Here is a 19287-nt window from a genome sequence, read left to right as displayed (position 1 = left end):
ACCACATTTTACAAAGGAAAATTGGGATTTTGCATGTTTTGGGTGGGAACAAAATGTCATATGAGTTGGGAATTGGTTTGAGGCTTTCTTACATCATGTTTGAGGGCTCCACATGGGAAAATGCAGAACCCATAATAATTTATGGTCATAAATAATTGCTTAAAACCCGAAAACATGCATTTTACAAAGGAAATGGGGTTTTTGTCATTTCGGGTTTGATAAAAAGGATGCATGAGGGATGAAATGTGGAAAATGAGTAATTCTCAGTTGTCATAATTAGAAAATCCAATAAATACTCTATTTTTTTGATAAATGAATAGGAAAAAATAGTTTAAAAAGAGAAAAAATAGATTTTTGTGCTTCGAAAAGATAGGGGAAAATATGATTAATGTCTGTGAATGTTTGGAAAGCTTAGCGCATAAGATTAAGTCTCAATTCACCCCTTTTTGTATGTTTTAGTGTATTTTTATTGCTTTATACATTGAAAATGACGAAAAATAAAACCCTACATCTATGCAACGATGCAACACATAAGCGGTAGGGGGAAAAGAAGGGTTGTGGAAGTGTTTAAGGGTGGAAAATTAAGTAAAGTCTGATCTTTTGTTTGTGCACATCATATAGGTGATAATTATTTAAGTTTAAAGAGACTAGTAGCATGAGGTAACTCGGCGCTAGTCTCTAGCAACGTAGCAACAACGAATAGATTGAAAATCATTGAAGGGTTGATTTTTACACTCCACTTTGCTGATTTGTTTTGGAATAAAATGTTTTTGCACAATAGACATACAGTTTGCATTTTGCACGCCACATGGTATAAAATCCTAGATGCATAGCACCTGTATGCTAAACATTGACCAACGCTAAGAGTGTGAGGAAGTTCTTATTGTAGATTAGATGAGTGCTTCCTTGGGGTAAGTTCAACAAGGAAATATCAACTCCTAGATTGTTCAATATACAAAAGAGTGGAGCTTGTACACTTGTTCTCTATGTTGGAGCAGTGCATCAAGGGGCCAATCCTTGAGATGTAGGAGAGCTACAGTGGGGCCGCAGTGTTTCAACCGAGAGGTTGCCTCCTGTGTATGTCATATGAGATGTTATACATATATGTTCTGGGATCTCCCTCTGGGGAGGAAGGGAAGGAAAACGTTGGATTGTATCCTATTACAAACGCAAAATTGACATTAGAGTTTAGTGTAGTGTGAGCCTTAGATGCTCCTGGCCATGAAGCCATATGGGATATGTTGTGTGTCTTAAAGGTCTCCCAGCTAGTGCTAGAGAGCTAGTGTCGGGCCTGTTTTAGGTCCCGACACGGATCCCCATTCATGAAAACTCCTTCTAGTTCATTTATGTAACTCATAGGGCATGACCTAAGTATTTAAGTGCGAGTGTGCATGAGTTCGTTTTAAACGTGAGTTAATTTGCACCAATGGTCTACAAGATGCAATTGACCTATACGGAATATTTATGTATACCGATAATCTATGATGCATTTGCAAAAGTTTGAATCTAATACTTGGCTTAATTACTACAACAACCCATATATACTTAATCTATTCACCGCAATTCATGGTTGTTAAACCTTTTCAACTACCTTTCAAGTAATGCGTGATGCGAAGTGTGACTTCTTTCTAATGATGTCCATCCTTAACTGTTTGGTTAAAAATACTGGACATGGTAGCGGTACCTAGTTTTGGAGTGTCGCATTATTGTTTGCACCTAATAACCCGTTCGTGTTCATAGTGATATCTTTGCTTGATCCTCCTTCCGTAATCGCAACTTTTCCAATTTCTTGGGAGAGTTTATGCTTTGGGGCCATTTCGGAGCTTGGAATGTGTCCTCCACTCCTCTTGAAGGACTCCTTGGTGTCGGAGTTCCATACACCTTATCTTGACTTCCGCAATCTCCTTGTCACTAGAAGCAATCGATGGAAGGGTTACAGGGAATCACGATGGGGAGAGAGGGTACTCAAGCCTTTCCCCAAGAAAGGCATTGTCCTTGGGCCTCTCTCTCTCTCTCTCTCTCTCTCTCTCTCTCTCTCTCTCTCTCTCTCTCTCTCTCTCTCTCTCTCTCTCTCTGGGTTTCCCTTTCCTCTCCTCTCTCTCTCTTTCTCTCCTTCACTACCTCTCCCTCTCCCTCTCTCTCTCTCTCTTTTTGTCCTTCACTCCCTCTCCCTCCCTCTCTCTCTCTCTCTCTCTCTCAAGCTTAGCAGTAGGGGGGTAAAGAATAATGGCATGGTATTGCTCAAGGAGGGAAAAAAAGGAAGAGATTTATCCTCTCTTCACTAGGGGGGGGGGGGGGGGGGAAGAGAATTATCATGCCCATTGAAGGAGGGGGGGAAATTTTTATAGGGGAGAAAGAAGGTATTATTTGGGGAGAAGGCATCATGGTAAGGAGGCCTTAGCTCCACACTATGGCCTTAGTGATTGTCGCCATGTAGCATAACATGAGGGGTAGTGGGGGGGGGGGGTTTGGAGGTGGCACACATATGCCCCTCCCCCCATCGCAATCATCCTCTTCATGATCTTTGGCCTCCTCTGCCTACCATGTCGCCTCCTTTCCCCTCAGTTACGTCGACTCCTAGTTTATCTCCCCCTCCCTCCGCTAGCTGGCAGTGCTGACAGGGGGTGATGATTTTTTTTTTTTCATTTTGATTCATTAAAAAGGGGAGTCCTCATAGCGGTGGCAGAATATGATGCTGGTATAGTAGATTAGAGTGGAAATGGGTTGCTCCAGGTGGTAGGAGAGAGAAGATGATGAGATTTTTGAGCTTTAGTGAAGTTTTTGGCTATGGCTTCCTAGATTAGGATTTTGACCTAGGCCTGGTTTTTTGTAGATATCAAGAGCTATTACTTGATAATTTTTAAACTTTTTTTTCATGGAAATGAAGCTTATCTAATGCTCTATCAAAACCCTATGCTAATCATCCAAGTCGCTACTTATTCGTGACGCGCAAAGCTGGAGAAAATGAATGGGTGTAGTTTTAACAACGATCACGAATATTTGTAATGTCGGACTGGTTGAGCAGTAATTTTGGTGTTTGATGTGCCAAAAGAAGCCTTATGAGTGAGGAAAGAAGTCCACAGAAGAAAGTACGAGAGATATGGTTTCTGTTTAGAGATCCAAGAGCTCCAAGGTGGGTATATCCTACAGGTCACAATTGCAAGTTATGGTAGTGACTAAGAATTTTGACAATGTTGAGCCTATGCTTGCCTGATGTCAGTGATTGAGGTGATAAGAAGAAGCTCTAGAAGTAGCGGAGCACTTTTCCAAAAGAAAGCTCCGAGAGATTTGACTTGTGGAGTGAGATATAAGAGCCTCAAGTTGTTAGAGTGTTGTTGGCTATGGCTACCAAGGAAACTCAAGTGAAGGAAGAGTTGAGAGATGAAGTCATGGGCTGGAACTGAGCTGACTAGAGTTGAAAAGGGACCCAAAAAGAGTAGAGAAGAGCTAAGCTGAGCTGAGCCATGCCCAACTGGTCTCTGATACCATGTGGAAATTTGTAGGATCTAGAGCATGGTAGTTGTGGAAGCTATGGAGGTTGGAAGAGAAAGAGTGAGTTCATGAAGACACTAACATGATTGACTATTACACAAGTGAATTAGGTTCCAAGATGGAAGCTTGGACTCATAAACACAATCATGTGTATTGATTGAAAATGACACAATGACTTTATTGAAGGACAAAAGTACTATGACATTGCATTAGAAAAGTGAGCAAGTACAATGCTTTATAGGAAACTGTATGGTAGCACTTCTCCTACTGTGCATATGGGATTCTAGTCCTAAGCCCTCACTGCTCCTTACAAAGAGATTGATGTGGGTGTGATTGCAAATATCTCAATAATTAATATTTTCTATAAGGCAAAAGTTTGCATTAAATTAAGCTTGGAACCCTTTCTCTACCATATGACCAATAGATACTAAATTCTTTGTGATGATGGCATATGTGATACATCTAACAATCTCTTTGTCAACCCATCATGTGCAAGGACAATGAAAATTTTTCAATGTGTGAGATTAGGTGGTATGAATCATCACCCATCTACACATAACCTAGATTTTGTCAATCTTGCATCTCTTCAAACCATTCAGTATGACTAGTCATATGATTAGATACACTTGAATCAACATACCATACATCATCATGTGTCCCCTTTCCTATAGCAATATTCATCATATGTTGCATAACAAACATATGCTCATTTTTGTTTTCATTGTTGAGATTTTAGCAATCACACCTAATGTAGCCTCTTTGTATGAGGCAGTTTGAGATGAAGACATGTAGGCTGCAGGAATCCCATATGCACAAAAAGGAAAATTTGCACCCATCCAACAACTATAAAGCATTGTATTTGACTACCACTTTTCAAATGAATGAATACATGATGATGCTTTTCTTTATTAGTTAGTGTCAGTCTTATACTTGTCAATCTAATACATAAGATTTTGTTTATGAGTCCAAGCTTCAATCTTGGAACCTAATTCACTTGTGTAACAGTCAAGTCCAGTGTCTCTGTCATCATGCGTTCATTCTTCTTCTTCCATCCACCATAGCTCACTGCCATGTCCTAGATCCCGCATATTTCCACATGGTATCAACGCCCAGTCAGGCATGGCATTACTTCTCCAACCTCTCTTTGTTTGTTTCAACCTCTACCCAACTCACATCCGCTCAGTGTGAGTGTATGACTCTAATTTCTCACTTGAACCCCATAGCCACTATTTGGCAGCCATTGCCAGACAGGACATACAACACTTGGAGCTTCTATATCTTACTCTACAGGCCAAATCAGCTCACGATTCCTTCTGTGGACATCCTTCTCTACTCGGGGCACTCCTCCCTAGCATCTCAGACTACAACATTGGCCACTATATGATTCATAAAGACTTTGAAGTGGCAAACAAAGTGAAGTATAACTTTGAAGTAGAAAAATCATAAAGACTTTGAAGTGGCAAACAAAGTGAAGTACAAGTACATGAAGCTAGACAAGAAGAATTGTGATGAATTGAAGATCCATACCAAAAGAAATGGTGAAAATTGTAAGGGCCTACTAGTCCTTGATCCAAATTTTTACTGACCTCTTTAGCCTTGTAATGTCTAGCCCAAATTTCTTTATCATAAGCTTGTAAAATCCTCATGTATCCTTGTACTACAACCTCTGTAATAAGGCCCCTGCTACAGCCTCTAGATGATCATCATGTTTGTGATACCCAAACTTAGCCTTTTCTGTGACAGTCCCTAGTGTTTTGTCATGTTCATGGTGTGCCCACACTTTGCAAGTGTTACTTTCACTAAAGCCTCTACACACTTTGTACTTTTTGGTTGTGATTGAGGAGGGGTGTTGAGATATTAGCAATCACACTTAATGTAGCCTCTTTCTATGAGGCATTTTGGGACGAAGACATGTAGGCTTGCAAGAATCCCATATGCACAGAAAGTGAAAATTGTATCCATCCAACAACTATAAAGCATTGTACTTAACTACCACTTTTCAAATGAATGAATACATGATGATGCTTTTCTTTATCAGTTAAATTAGTGTCAATCTTATACTTGTCAATCTAATACACAAGATTGTATTTATGAGTCCAAGCTTTAATCTTGGAACCTAATTCACTTGTGTAACAGTCAAGTCCAGTGTCTCTATCATCATGATTTCATTCTTCTTCTTCCATCAACCATAGCTCACTGTCATGTCCTAGATCTCGCACATTTTCACATTCATACTATCATGAAGACGATATACAGTTTCCTTACTACAATTTACTAGTGCGGATATCATTCTTCTTAGCATAAAAATGGGCTACAATATGACCTTTCTTGCCACAATAATGACAAACAATACCAGAATTGCTAAAACCTCTATTATGCCATCTATCTCTTTCTCTAGAGGTTCCCCTACCTCTAAAGTTTTCATGATCTCCTGAAGCCTACATTTCAATGAATTGCTAATTCAAGCTATTATGCTAGTTATCACTAGCATGTCCCATACCAATGCTTCTTAAAGAGGATCTACTACATGCCCTTCTTGAATGGAAGTAAAATGCTTGGACCTATTCACCACTTCTTTCAAATGATTCACCTTACATGTTGATCCCTTTACTGATCATGAGAAAGACCAACTCATCAAAAACTAGAAACAGCTTGCATGCATATATAGAAGTAACAAATAATTTTGAGGACTTCTCATTATTGAGGCCACCCAAAGTAGATGAAACTAAATCATCATCATCAGAGGCATTGCATTAATAGCTACCAAGACATATTCCATGCTTCTCACTTTCAAAACATACTCATTTACAAATATCTTCTCTTTCTTCAAAGTATTCGACTCTTACTTGAGTTGAATATTCTATGCCTTTGTATTTATTAAAATTTTTTCTCAAAGATTATCCAAGCTATATATGTGAAGTTTTTACATTTTTTATATGCCCCAACATAGTGTTATTAATGATTGTAGATATTATCTAATACATCACCTTTTTGTCTTTTGTATTCCATTCTTTATACACCTTTAATTCTTATGTACTGGTAGGATTGCTTAGCTCTGGTTCCTTTTCTTCTCCTAAAAAGAACTTGTAAAGGCCTTTTCTAATAAAGAAGTTCGTCACACAAAACTTTCATCGCACCCATATTGACATATCATGCCTTCTAGCAAGAACTTGCATGCATTACTAGTAGCCTTTATCCTCAAAGCCTAGCTTTTGACTTGGTTTATAAGATCCTCCATGCAAGTACAATATACCTCACCTACAATAAATTCATAGGCACGGTCACTACGTCCATAACCCACTTATAATGCATAGAGAGTGGGTAAGTTAGATGTAAATCATTGTAGTGTCTTATAGAAGAAGAATACATCTGGTAAGTAGTACAAGTATCCACAGAGACTGTAAGATATCCCAACACCCCTTTCCAACAATATCTCTCTTTAGTGTTTTCGAATGTAGCCCAAACTTCTCAATGACTACCCCCTTAAGCTCTCTTGAAACTACTTCATAATCTCCATTAAGTTTCTCTCTCACATAGCCCCAATGAAATATTATTTATCACACTTCAAGGCTGTGACCACTCATGATAACTCTTTTTCGATATGTGGATACCCTTTTTATCATTTATTTAGCACTTTATTTTCAACTATACTTGTTTTCATCTTCATCATCTTATTCAATGGCCCAACCGATCCCTGTAGGACTTGTGTCAAGGATGTTAATGATGGGCCTTTCACCTACATAATAAACCTTCCTTAATATAGGTATAGTTTGTAACTTTGAGTTGTTCGTCTCAGTCTCAATTCAAGGCACACCTTTTAGTAGTCCATCAGTAGGTTTTTCAAAATGATGTCACCGAGCACTCCCTTGGAGTATCATGGGGTTTGTCACTTAGGCCCTACTAAGTCTACATTATAACAAAAGATTTCTGGCTAAACCCACAAGGATCGATCTAAATTTTCAAGTTTCTAAAATTAGATATGTCTCCTAATAGCCAGCTACCATCAGTAATTTCGAGTTCTCACTTCCTACAAGATTACTCAAACTGAAGCGAACTTGCCATTGCACTTGGTTCAAAGAGAATAGGAGATGGAGAGGAGTGCGGTATGCCAACCCTCTTGCCCATAAGGCAAAATCCTATTCCAACCCCCTAAAACAATGCAAGTCGATTTTACCTAATGGCTACTGGTCAATTTATCATATTCTTATTTCTATCGCGGATTTAGAAAAGCTCCCAGCTAATTGGGACCACCCTATCATTGGATGGACCATTGGGGGTCACACCCACCTGCTTTCCTTTGGTGACGGTATCATCTTTAGTTTTTTTATTACCTACAATACATTTATTGAAACATGTACAACAAACTTCCTTAATTAGTCCGTTAAATCACAAGTTCCTTTATATAATTTATTTTATGAACACACATACAATTCAAATAACCCTTGAATAAAAAACAAATTCATTTATTATATTAGAATTTTATTACAATTTTCATATTTTCAATCCTGTGGAAGATATATAGAATTCTAGAGGGTATTCTATCCACCAAGATTCCTCCTTGTAACTAGTATTAGGGTTCTAGGATCCCATCCTGGATTGCAAAGGGCTTTATCAGATTCTAAGAGTAATGTGGAATTTAGGGCTAGAGTCCCCCCTTGGCATCCATTAGGATAAATATGGATTCTCTTTTTTGCCCCTTAAGGAGTGAATAAAGAAATATAGGCTTAACCAATGAGAGAGCTCGGATTCCAAATTCATGTAACATGAATCTTCTAGCTATATCTTGGCCCAAATCTTTCCTTAGCAATAAAATAAGGAAAATGTGGGGAATACAATGCTGACACTTCTTGGAAGTTTGTGACTCAAATTTTCATTTTGTTATTTTGTAACGTGTCCGCCTCTCAAATTACAGGACACGTCTTAACAGCCCATCGAGAGATCAATCTAGAAGATGCTGCCCAGCACTCCCAAGGAATGACACGGGGCTTGCCAACTAGGGTCTCTCGAGTCTGCCTCGCAACAGAACTTATTCAGCCATTCCCACTAAGATCGACCTGAAGTTTGGGTTCATAGCAGTCGAGTCTTCCTAACAGCCTTCTGGACAGCCACTCCACTTTGCGTAGATATAACTGGACCCAAGCAGACTCATACCGCACTTGGCTCAAAGAGAATGGGAAACGAGAGGTAGGCATCGCTCGACCTCTCTGCCCGTAGGGCATAGTCCCATTCCGGTCCCCTAAAACGGTATGAATCAGGGTTTCAACTTACAAGTTCTAAGGTCCTTGTCCAACTAATGTTCGCATCCAATAAATTCCATTGAGAAAAGCTCTCGGCTAACCGAGACCAACCTTCCGTAGGATAGACCCATTGGTCACATCCACCACGCTTCCCTCGGGGGTTGTTTTAATTATCTAATTACCTACCATATTATGATTGACACATAAAAGCATCATCCTTAATTAATCCGTTAATCACAGGTTCCTTTACGTAATTTAGGGCACTGACATGGAGACAGGATAAAACAAGATCAAACACTTCCTTAACTTATCTTTAGATTAATGTTTGTCTCCTGCCTATACATGAGAATTAAGTGTCCCTTTCTGCCTCTGCAGAAAAATCCTTTCGTCTCCCGGTAATAAACTCGAAGATTTATCCTACCAAGATTCTGCCTTGTAACTAGTATCAAGGCCTCGAGAGCCCATCTTGAGTCACGTAGAACACTTGTGTAGGGTCCGAAGGCATTGGGATTTACGGCTAGAGCCCCCCCTGGCACCCAAGCGTCTTCCTATGCCAAGTAATTTTCACGAAGAGACCTCTCGCAGTGGGTTCGATCCACATTCTCGGTGCGGATTCATAACCCCCTTGGTTAGGGTTTGGCGGTTTGCGGGGGGGGGGGGGGGGGAGGGGGGGTTGCTAGCGCCATCCTTCCTTAATTATCCCTTTAGGAAATCATTCACAGCTGAAGCAACCAGCCCAATAACATCCTTTAACTAGGAAAGCATCTTTTTTGTTCCCATGGCAATCAGTCATCACAGACCCGGCCATGAAATCATCAATCACACCCCACTTGGATTAATATCCAAAACCACATTAACAAAGAGTTGAATGCACAACCTCTTGCTTCAAGGCATCGCAATCCCATTGCATGCACAACCAGAATTTAACTTGGATGTATCAAAACACTTGCTCAAGGAATTTACAACCTTTCCTTAGTAAGATTCTCTCCTCTTACCAACACAACCAGTCGATATTCACTTGGAGATACCCTTTTCAAACAATTAAGCATAACTTGGGTCAACAATCCATTTAGAGTTACGTCACCAGCTTCTATTAAGCTAGGAACGTATCCATTTGCGATAGTCTACAGCAAGATCAATAAATCAATTCGCAGGCAATTATACTTATTCCTAATGCATCGGATCTCATGTGACTTTGCGTATATGGAAGTCTAGGTTTCTATCCATCAGTGCAATTGCATCCTATGAACGGAAACTAACATTTTATGTGTTTAATTTTTATGCAGATGCAAATCGTGATTTTTATTGGTTAATTTAGATATTGCTCTACGTGAAGGTCTATCATTTTATGTAAAATTTTATGAAAACCTTGTCATTTCATGTGGGTCAGTCTATGCAGAATCCATTCTATTTGTCCACTTGACTCTCATGAAATCATCTCGTATTTACAATATTTCGTGCAACAATATTCCATGTACTAGGCCAGTCAATATTTCATGCAACTCATGCACTTGACTTTTCATAATCATGTGCTTTAAGTATGGTGGAAAAACCATGAACAATAAGCAATAAGAATAGCGGGAGGGTTAGAGGACACCATTTTCGAGGGTCTTCTCTCTCTCTCTCCTCTTCCTCTCCTTCCCTCTCTCCCTCCTTCCTCTTTTTCTTCTTCTTCTCTTCTTCCTCTCCTTCTCTCTCTCCTCTCCTTCTTCCTCTTCTTCTTCTTCTTCTTCTTCTCTGTAATGTGCCCGCTCCTCAAATCGCAGAACACGTCTTAGCAGTCCATCGAGAGATATATCTAGAAGACGCCGCCCGGCACTCGCAAGGAATGACACGGGGTTTGCCAACTAGGGTCTCTCGAGTCTGCCCCACAACGGAACTTATCCGATCGTTCCCATTAGGATCAACCTGAAGTCCGACTTTTCCTAACATTTCTCTTTAACATTTGCTTTAAGGAAAGCTCTCGGCTAACCAAGACCACTCTTCTGTAAGATAGACCCATTGGTCCATCCACCACACTTCCCTCAGGGGTTGTTTTAGTAATTTAACTACCTACCACATTATATTGACATATAAAGGCAGCTTCCTTAATTAACATGTTAATCACAGGTTCCTTTACGTAATTTAGGCCACAGACACGAAGACAAGATAAAACAAGATCAAACACTTCCTTAACTTATCTTCTGATTAATATGTGTCTCTTGCCTATACAAGAGAATTAAGTGCTCCTTTCTGCCTCCGTAGAAAAATCCTTCCGTCTCCCGGCAACAACCCCGAAGGTTTTATCCTACCAAGATTCTGCCTTGTAACTAGTATCAAGGTCTCAAGATCCCATCTCGAGTCACGTAGAACACTTGTGTAGGGCCCGAAAGCATTGGGATTTACGGCCAGAGCCCCCACTAGCACCCAAGCGTCCTTCTATGCCAAGTAATTTCCACGGAGAGACCTCTCACGGCGGATTTGGTTCACATTCCTGGCGCGGATTCGTAACCCCCTTGGTTAGGGTTTGGCGATTCGCGGGGGGTAGCTAGTGACATCCTTCCTCAATTATCCCTTTAGGAAATCAGCCATAGCTGAAGCAACCAGCTTAATAATAATCACTAGGAAAAATATCCCTTTTGTTTCCATGGCAATCAGTCATCTCAAACCCGGCCATGCAATCATCAATCACACCCCACTTGGGTTAACATCCAAAACCACATTAACAAACAATTGAATGCACAACCTCTTGCTTCAAGGCATCGCAATCCCATTGCATGCACAACCAGAATTTAACTTGGATGTATCAACACACTTTTACAACCTTTTCAACAACCAAGCGTAACTTGGGTTAACAATCTATCTTTAACAAGATCAACCTTTGTTAACCATTACAACAGCTCCAAGCAACACGCTTAGCATGAGTCAACTACCCTAAAGTTTGATCTCCCCCCTTGGGTTAGGGCTTATACCCCGTTGACCCCAAATTATCACTACCTTAGGTTTCCCTATACTATAGTCAAATAGTTCTTGGACAATCTCGTCGTCCTAAATTTGGTAGGTCAATTTACTTTCTTGGAAATTCACAACTGCCCCAAATCCATAAGTTTAATGGACTGTATCTTAGACTCAACCTAAGGTCCCTTTGTCTTGCGCGGCCCTCAACGGTTGCGACTTACTTAACAATCTGTCTAGTTTATTGAGTTTCACAACCATAGAGCCTTTGATAGACTACCCTTTTGTTGGAAAAGAAACGACTAAGTCCTTGGAGTTGGGTTCTTAGGTTTTCAAGATATGGCCGTAAACCCTCCTTGTTGGTCATCAGTTGGACATCAACTTTAAGTAAATACAACATCTTTTAACCTTCTATATTTGAGTATGATACTTTGTAGGGTTTTTACTCTTTATATTTTTCTTTCTTTCCACCTAAGCCATGAATGCAATAAACATTCGTACGCAATGTATGTTAATCGAAGGCCTATTTAACTCTCAATGAAATATAAATTAAGATTACCTTATATCTTCATATGTAATTGCGATACCTTCCTTTTCTGTCATTGCAACCCCTAGTGCACCCTTATCTTTCCATTCCCAATGTATGCAATCCTCCTTGCTAAAATAGACAAACAAAAGACCTAGTTTGATACCTACCTGTTAAGCAATGATCCTTTAAGAAAGGTGACCTCCTATTGCTATATTTGATCAAAGGCCATAAATAAAAACTTAAAATCCAAGGCCTTGGCTCCTATCTCATTCCATCATTTGTAGATATACAGAGCTTTTACAGAGTGAGCCTTCGAGTCCGTTACACACTTTAGTATACAGGACCCTTCATCTTTGGCTTGTCTCTCTCTTCCTCCGTTGTGTACAAGGTGCTAGGGGACACCCCTTTCCTTCTCTCTTCCCCTCTTCTTAACGCACCACACCCTTGCTGATTGAGGTGACAATTCCTACTTCTCTCTCTCTCTCTCTCTCTCTCTCTCTCTCTCTCTCTCTCTCTCTCTCTCTCTTCTTCTTCTCTTCTCCTCCTCCTTTCTCTCCCTTTCTCTACTTCTCCTCTCTCTCTCTCTCTCCTTCTCTTCTTCTCCCTCTCCTTCTCTTCTTCTCTCCCCTTCACTTCTTCTCTCTTCTCTCTCTCCTTCTCTTCTTCTCTCTTCTCTCTTCTCTCTCTCCTTATCTTCTTCTCTCTTCTCTCCTTCTCCTTCTCTCTTCTTTCTCTCCTTCACTTCTTCTCCCTCTCCTTCTCTTCTTCTCTTCTTCTCTCCCCTTCACTTCTTCTCTCTTCTCTCCTTCTCCTTCTCTCTTCTCTCTCGCCTTCACTTCTTCTCCCTCTCCTTCTCTTCTTCTCTCCCTCTCCTCTTCCTCTCTTCTCCCTCCTCTTTTCACACTGTACACGGGGGAAGCGCAATTGTCAAATGAACCGGGGGGGGGGGGGGGTGAAGGGTACTCTAACAGAGGCCCCAGGGGGCTCACTACTATCCCATGATGCTGGGGGAGGGGGGTATTTCTATGTCGAGTCGGAGGGGGGGGGCACTGTCGAGCCGGAGGGGAGTGCTGCAATCGCCAACAGGAGGGGGCACACTATCGAACGAATGGGAAGGGGGGTGCTGACTACCCAGGGAAGGGGGTGGGGGATTCTCAGCTCGACGAAGAGGGGGGCCGCTAGCAGATTGATGAGGCAGGGGGAGGGTGGTGCCTGCTGCAAGCGGTGGGGGAGAGCTCCCAGCCACAACGTAGGGGGGGTGATTTATAGGTGAAGGGGGAGGTGGCAAGGCGGTGCCACCCGCCACCTGGGGGGCTGCATGCCCCCCATCTTCCACACATCATACCCTCTCTTTCTCTCTCTCTCCTCACCATGCACACGGCAGGGGGAGAGAGGGAGATTAAAAAAAATTAAAAAAATTAAAGGGGGGGAGAGTTCCTATGGGGGGGGCACGGAGGGTCACCGCGGGGGGGTGGAATGTTACACTTTCCTTCTCTCTGTTCACGAGAAAGCATGGGAGAGTGCCTCTGCCTATGCAAGTTGGAGGAGGGAGTGCATTCAATGATGAAGGGTGGGGCGTGCTGCAATCCGAGAGCCAGGGAGGGGGCGCTATACCCAAGTAGAGCAGGGGGAGGGCTTGCTGTCGTGCCCCTTATAAGGTGGGGGGGAGGATAGCGCTTCCCGCCATCTGGGGGGCTGCATGCCCCCCATTGCACATACTTCACTCCCTCTCTCTCTCTACCCGACGTGCTGTCGGCGGGGAGAGAGAAAGGGGTAAAAAAATTTCAAAAAAATTTAAGAATTTCTAGGGGGTTCTCATGGGGGGGGGGGGACATTACATCCTCTCCCCCTTAGAGGAATCGAGATGTCCTCATCTCAAGAAGAAACTGGGGAAGACAAGCACTAGTGGGGCTTATGAACTGTGGATTCTCATGGGGGGAGGGGGGGACATTACATCCTCTCACCCTTAGAGGAATCGAGATGTCCTCATCTCAAGAAGAAACTAAGGAAGACAAGCACTAGTGGGGCTTATGAACTGTGAGTTAGGACCCACCATGCATCCGCTATGCAACTCTAATCATGCAGCACTCAGTCCTTTAACGTTTTTGCTCTGATACTAACTGTAATATGCCCGCCCCTCAAATTACGGGACACGTCTTAGCAGCCCATCAAGAGATCAATCTAGAAGACGCCTCCTGCCATTCCCAAGGAATGCCACAAGGTTTGCTAACTAGGGTCTCTTAAGTCTGCCTCGCTATGGATTTTATCCGGCCGTTCCCACTAGGACCAACCTGAAGTTCGGGCTCCTAGCAGTCGAGTCTTTCTAACAGCCTTCTAGCGTCGATCGACAGCTGCTCCACTTTGCGTAGATATAACTGGACCCAAGCAGACTCATACTGCACTTGGCTCAAAGAGAATGGGAAACGAGAGGGAGGCATCGCTCGACCTCTCTGCCCGTAGGGCATAGTCCCATTCGGATCCCCTAAAACAGTATGAATCAGGGTTTCAACTTACAAGTTCTAAGGTCCTTGTCCAACTAACGTTCGCATCCAATAAATTCCATTGAGGAAAGCTCTCGCGGCTAACCGAGACCACCCTTCTGTAGGATAGACCCATTGGTCACATCCACCACACTTCCCTCGGGGGTTGTTTTAGTTATCTAATTACCTACCACATTATGTTTGACACATAAAAGTAGCATCCTTAATTAACCCGTTAATCGCAGGTTCCTTTACGTAATTTAGGGCACTGACATGAAGACATGATAAAACAAGATCAAACACTTCCTTAACTTATCTTCAGATTAATGTTTGTCTCCTGCCCATACATGAGAATTAAGTGTCCCTTTCTGCCTCCGCAGAAAAATCCTTTCGTCTCCCGACAATAAAACTCGAAGATTTATCCTACCAAGATTCTGCCTTGTAACTAGTATGAAGGCCTCAAGTTTCCATCTCGAGTCACGTAGAACACTTGTGTAGAGTCCGGAGGCATTGGGATTTATGGCCAGAGCCCCCCTAGCACCCAAGTGGACTCCTACGCCAAGTAATTTCCATTGAGAGACCTCTTGCGGTGGGTTCGGTGCACATTCCCAGTGCGGATTCATAACCCCCTTGGTTAGGGTTTAACGGTTCGCGAGGGGTAGCTAGTGCCATCCTTCCTTAATAGAAAATCATCCACAGCTGAAGCAATCAGCCCAATAACATCCTTTAACTAGAAAAACATCTTTTTTGTTCCCATGGCAATCAGTCATCATAGACCCGGCCATGCAATCATCAATCACACCCCACTTGGATTAACATTCAAAACCACATTAACAAATAGTTGAATGCACAACCTCTTCTTCAAGGCATCGCAATCCCATTGCATGCACAACCAGAATTTAACTTGGATGTATCAAAACACTTGCTCAAGGAATTTACAACCTTTCCTTAGTAAGATTCTCTCCTCTTACCAACACTACCAGTCGATATTCACTTGGAGATATCCTTTTCAAACATAGAGTGAGTTTTACACGTTTTATAAGAACAGAGCTTGTTCTACCAAATCCCTAAGATTTTCTTCACAAAACTTTATAGGTATATTGTTCTCTTCCATGGATGTTCTATGCTAAAGTTTTATCTCGTTTTGACAAAACCTGTGCAAGTTATATGCATTCTCTAACATGTAATTTCTTTTGTTTTGGTACTCTAGGAGTCTCTTACAGTCAAGAACAATGATCTTTTGAACACTTAACTTCTTCTTCAACATCTTACGGTTTCTTTGTAAACAAAGTTACAGGTATGTTGTCTTTTTTTTTGCTGCTCCATGGTTAAATTTTATCTCGTTTGGACAAAATGTATGCAAGCTATATGCATACTGAGTTTTCCTTTGTTTTTTTACTCCCAGAGTCTTTGAGGGTGGAGAACAATGATTTTTTAAAAACTCAACTTCTTCAACATCTTTGGGCTTCTTTGTAAAGAGAGCCACATGTATATTGCCACTTTTTTCTGTTGCTCCATGGTTAAGTTTCAACTCATTTGGACAAAGCCTATGTAAGTTATATGTATGCTTTGACTTGATATTTCTTTTGTTTTTGTACTCTAAGAATTTGTTAGTGAAGGAACAATGGTCTTGTTATAAGTCAACTTCTTGTTCAACATCTTTGGGCTTCTTTGTGAAAAGAATTGCAGGTACAATGATTTTTTTAAATTGCTCCATTTAAATTTCATTTCATTTGGAGAGAACATTTGCAAATTATACATATGTTGATAGGTAACTTTTGTATTTGGTTACTATAGATGTCTTCACGGAGGAAAAACATCAGTAATATACTTGCAGTGGAGGTATTCAATAGAAAAGATAGTGTCGGTAATTGGATTTGTGATAAGTACTATAAGTTTGATTGGATTTTGATGCACCCAAGTACTCGAGGGAGTTTCAAGGTTAGGCGTAAGGATGTTGCAAACCCTAGCAAACATTGGAAATGTAGAATTTTAGAGTTCAAAAAAGTATTCAATGGAATAAGTACAGTAACAGAAGTGTTGATCCAACATGTTTATACGCACAAACAAATCTTTATACACGATAAGAACTACATGGCAAATTATAAACAAAATAGTAAGTTTTTATATTTTATCATTGTTTATTCTTTTACATCAGAGTTGTTTTTAAAAATCTTTGTAGTGTTCTAATTCAATCTTGTTTTACTGACAGCTCTATATCCATCAACTTTGCATGAATGGCAAAATGTGGAATGTTTGAGCGGCAAGATACATGTTTGGCATGAAGACGTAGGTTTTTTTATCTATGATAATAACTCTACAACTCAACTTGCAACTCAAAATATATATTTTTATAATTCATTGTATGTAGTAGAAAGCCAAAGATTGCAGCATATCCCATTGCCACCACTATCTAGTGGTGAATGGTTGGTTGGTAGCTTGGAGTTGTCAAGAGCATATAAGTCCAAGATAAAATCTGACATCAATAGTGCTATGAAACCCACTACACGCTCCAAAGATGTGCATCTTAGTTGGTTTATTCTATTCTCATTGTTTGCACATTTGTTTGGTTCATGTGATATTCTGAAGAAAACAAAGATTACTTATCAATGCAAGTGTACATCTGAGGAATGGATGAGTCAACTATTGGGTGAGTCTTGGCAAGTCAAAATAACACATTTTGGTGAGACGGTTGAATGCAAGGTCAACCAATCTGATCTCACATTCAGATAAATCTTTTTTACTACTTTGAATACCTTGATTTGATTGACATAGGTCTTGTTTAGATGAATTGTTGTGTTATTTGCATTTACTTACCATTATTTTTATTTTTATTATAGGTATTTCATTATTAGACAAACTCTGTCCATTCGCTTTTGATATAGAAGATGGCGACTTTTGCGAGGGAAGTGGATCAAGTTGGATCAAGATACTCGAGATGAGACACATACAGCTCTCATAGATGTGGTTATCTTGTGGAATGGTCATAATTATTTTGTGGTCAATGCAGAGAGCCATTGGCCCATTTCTTTTCTGAGACAAGAAATCCAATTAATATCGAATGAGCCCCTGTGCAACTTCTATTTCAAGTTAGATAATAGAAAGGTCAGGATTCATAGTGAGCAATCCATGACATGTAAATAATATGCTTCTCCACATATCCTTGAGATAGTGGAATCCTTGTAAATTTTTTTATATAAAGAGCAAATATAAACTTTTTTAAAACTTCTAAGTACTTTCAATTTAGATAATCTTAGTTTACTATGATCCAAGCGTGCGATAATACATACTATAATTAGTCAATCGTGCTAGTTAAATTCATAATTAAATTGCAGGTTGGAGTTCTATAACCTACACAATATTTTCTTTGCATAATGATATATTATAGCTCATCTCTTCTACTTATTTCTTAAAATTAAATATTAAATTGGATCCAAGGTATTTTGAAGGTCTTTTATATTTCTTTTCTTAAAAATTTTCTAGATTTTCTATAGCTGGACTTGCATATACTCAGCGATCCAAGTATATTCGAAGATATAATAATGTAGAACAAGGCATTTGTCTGTATGAGTAATTTTAATTGTTACTTTAAAGTATTGAAATAAAGAAACTAAGGTAAGAGTTTTAATTTGAAACTTTAGTGTTAAAAAAGAACCTTGATTTAAAACCCTGGATACATAAAAGCTATAACTCCAAACTTATTTTCACTTTCATTCTCTACTTCCCTACACTTGTGCTCTCCTCCCTTCTCCCTTTGTATGCCATGGCTACCACTCCCGCCTTCGCCACATGGATTAGCTCCACATGCTATGCACACATAGGAGATTAGATATACCCTAGATTTTGCGCGATCTTGAGTCTAGAGAGCTCACTTTCTGCCGTAGACCCTAGCTCTAGTATACTGTCATCGTTTTGTGATGCGGCAAACCCTCTCACCTGCTCTATTCCAAACTCTGCTCTCAGATGGGTTCCCATAGATTTCCTATATAGTTTACATGCTCGATCAAGCCATGCAAATGTAATAAATTGAGCCCTCATGCATGTGGGACAGTATCTCCGTGCCAGAGCAGTGCCCACCTCATCCCAAGACCATGCCACGATGGATCTGATTGAGGCGATACAGCATTTGCCAAATATGTTTTGTACATTGAGATGCAAGAGGACAGTGAGGAAGACATCGACACACCCTCTCGGCCACAGTTAGAGTATTTTGAGAGGGAGCCTAAAGAGATCACACTCGATCCGAGAGTAGAGACAGCACAAAGCTTAGCCATTGTGCACCCACCTCCTTGCCCTGTTGAGATGCCGACAAGCGATGAGCCATCCCTCGCTTCTCTTCATGCTATCATCATCGAGGAGGTGGAATATTTACTTATGCAGGATGTACTAGAAATTTTGGAGCTAAGGGAAGAAGAGCTATATTGTATCATGGTGTGTAATGCACTAATGATTTTAAGATTTTGATATATAAGATGCACCAGTACATGTTGATGAGGTGGCTCGATATGATGGCACGAGAGTCGATGATATCTCTGCCATTGTGAGCATCCAAGAGCAGATTGAGAATGCGGCACCACAGTATGAGATCTCACATGAGGAGTTTGAGTAGTTGCAA

This window comes from Lygodium microphyllum, chromosome 18 (assembly GCF_053477565.2).
Source record: "Lygodium microphyllum isolate KBCC chromosome 18, Lygodium_microphyllum_v1.1.10, whole genome shotgun sequence".
Taxonomy (NCBI): Eukaryota; Viridiplantae; Streptophyta; class Polypodiopsida; order Schizaeales; family Lygodiaceae; genus Lygodium; species Lygodium microphyllum.
This window is presented reverse-complemented; position numbering follows the sequence as displayed.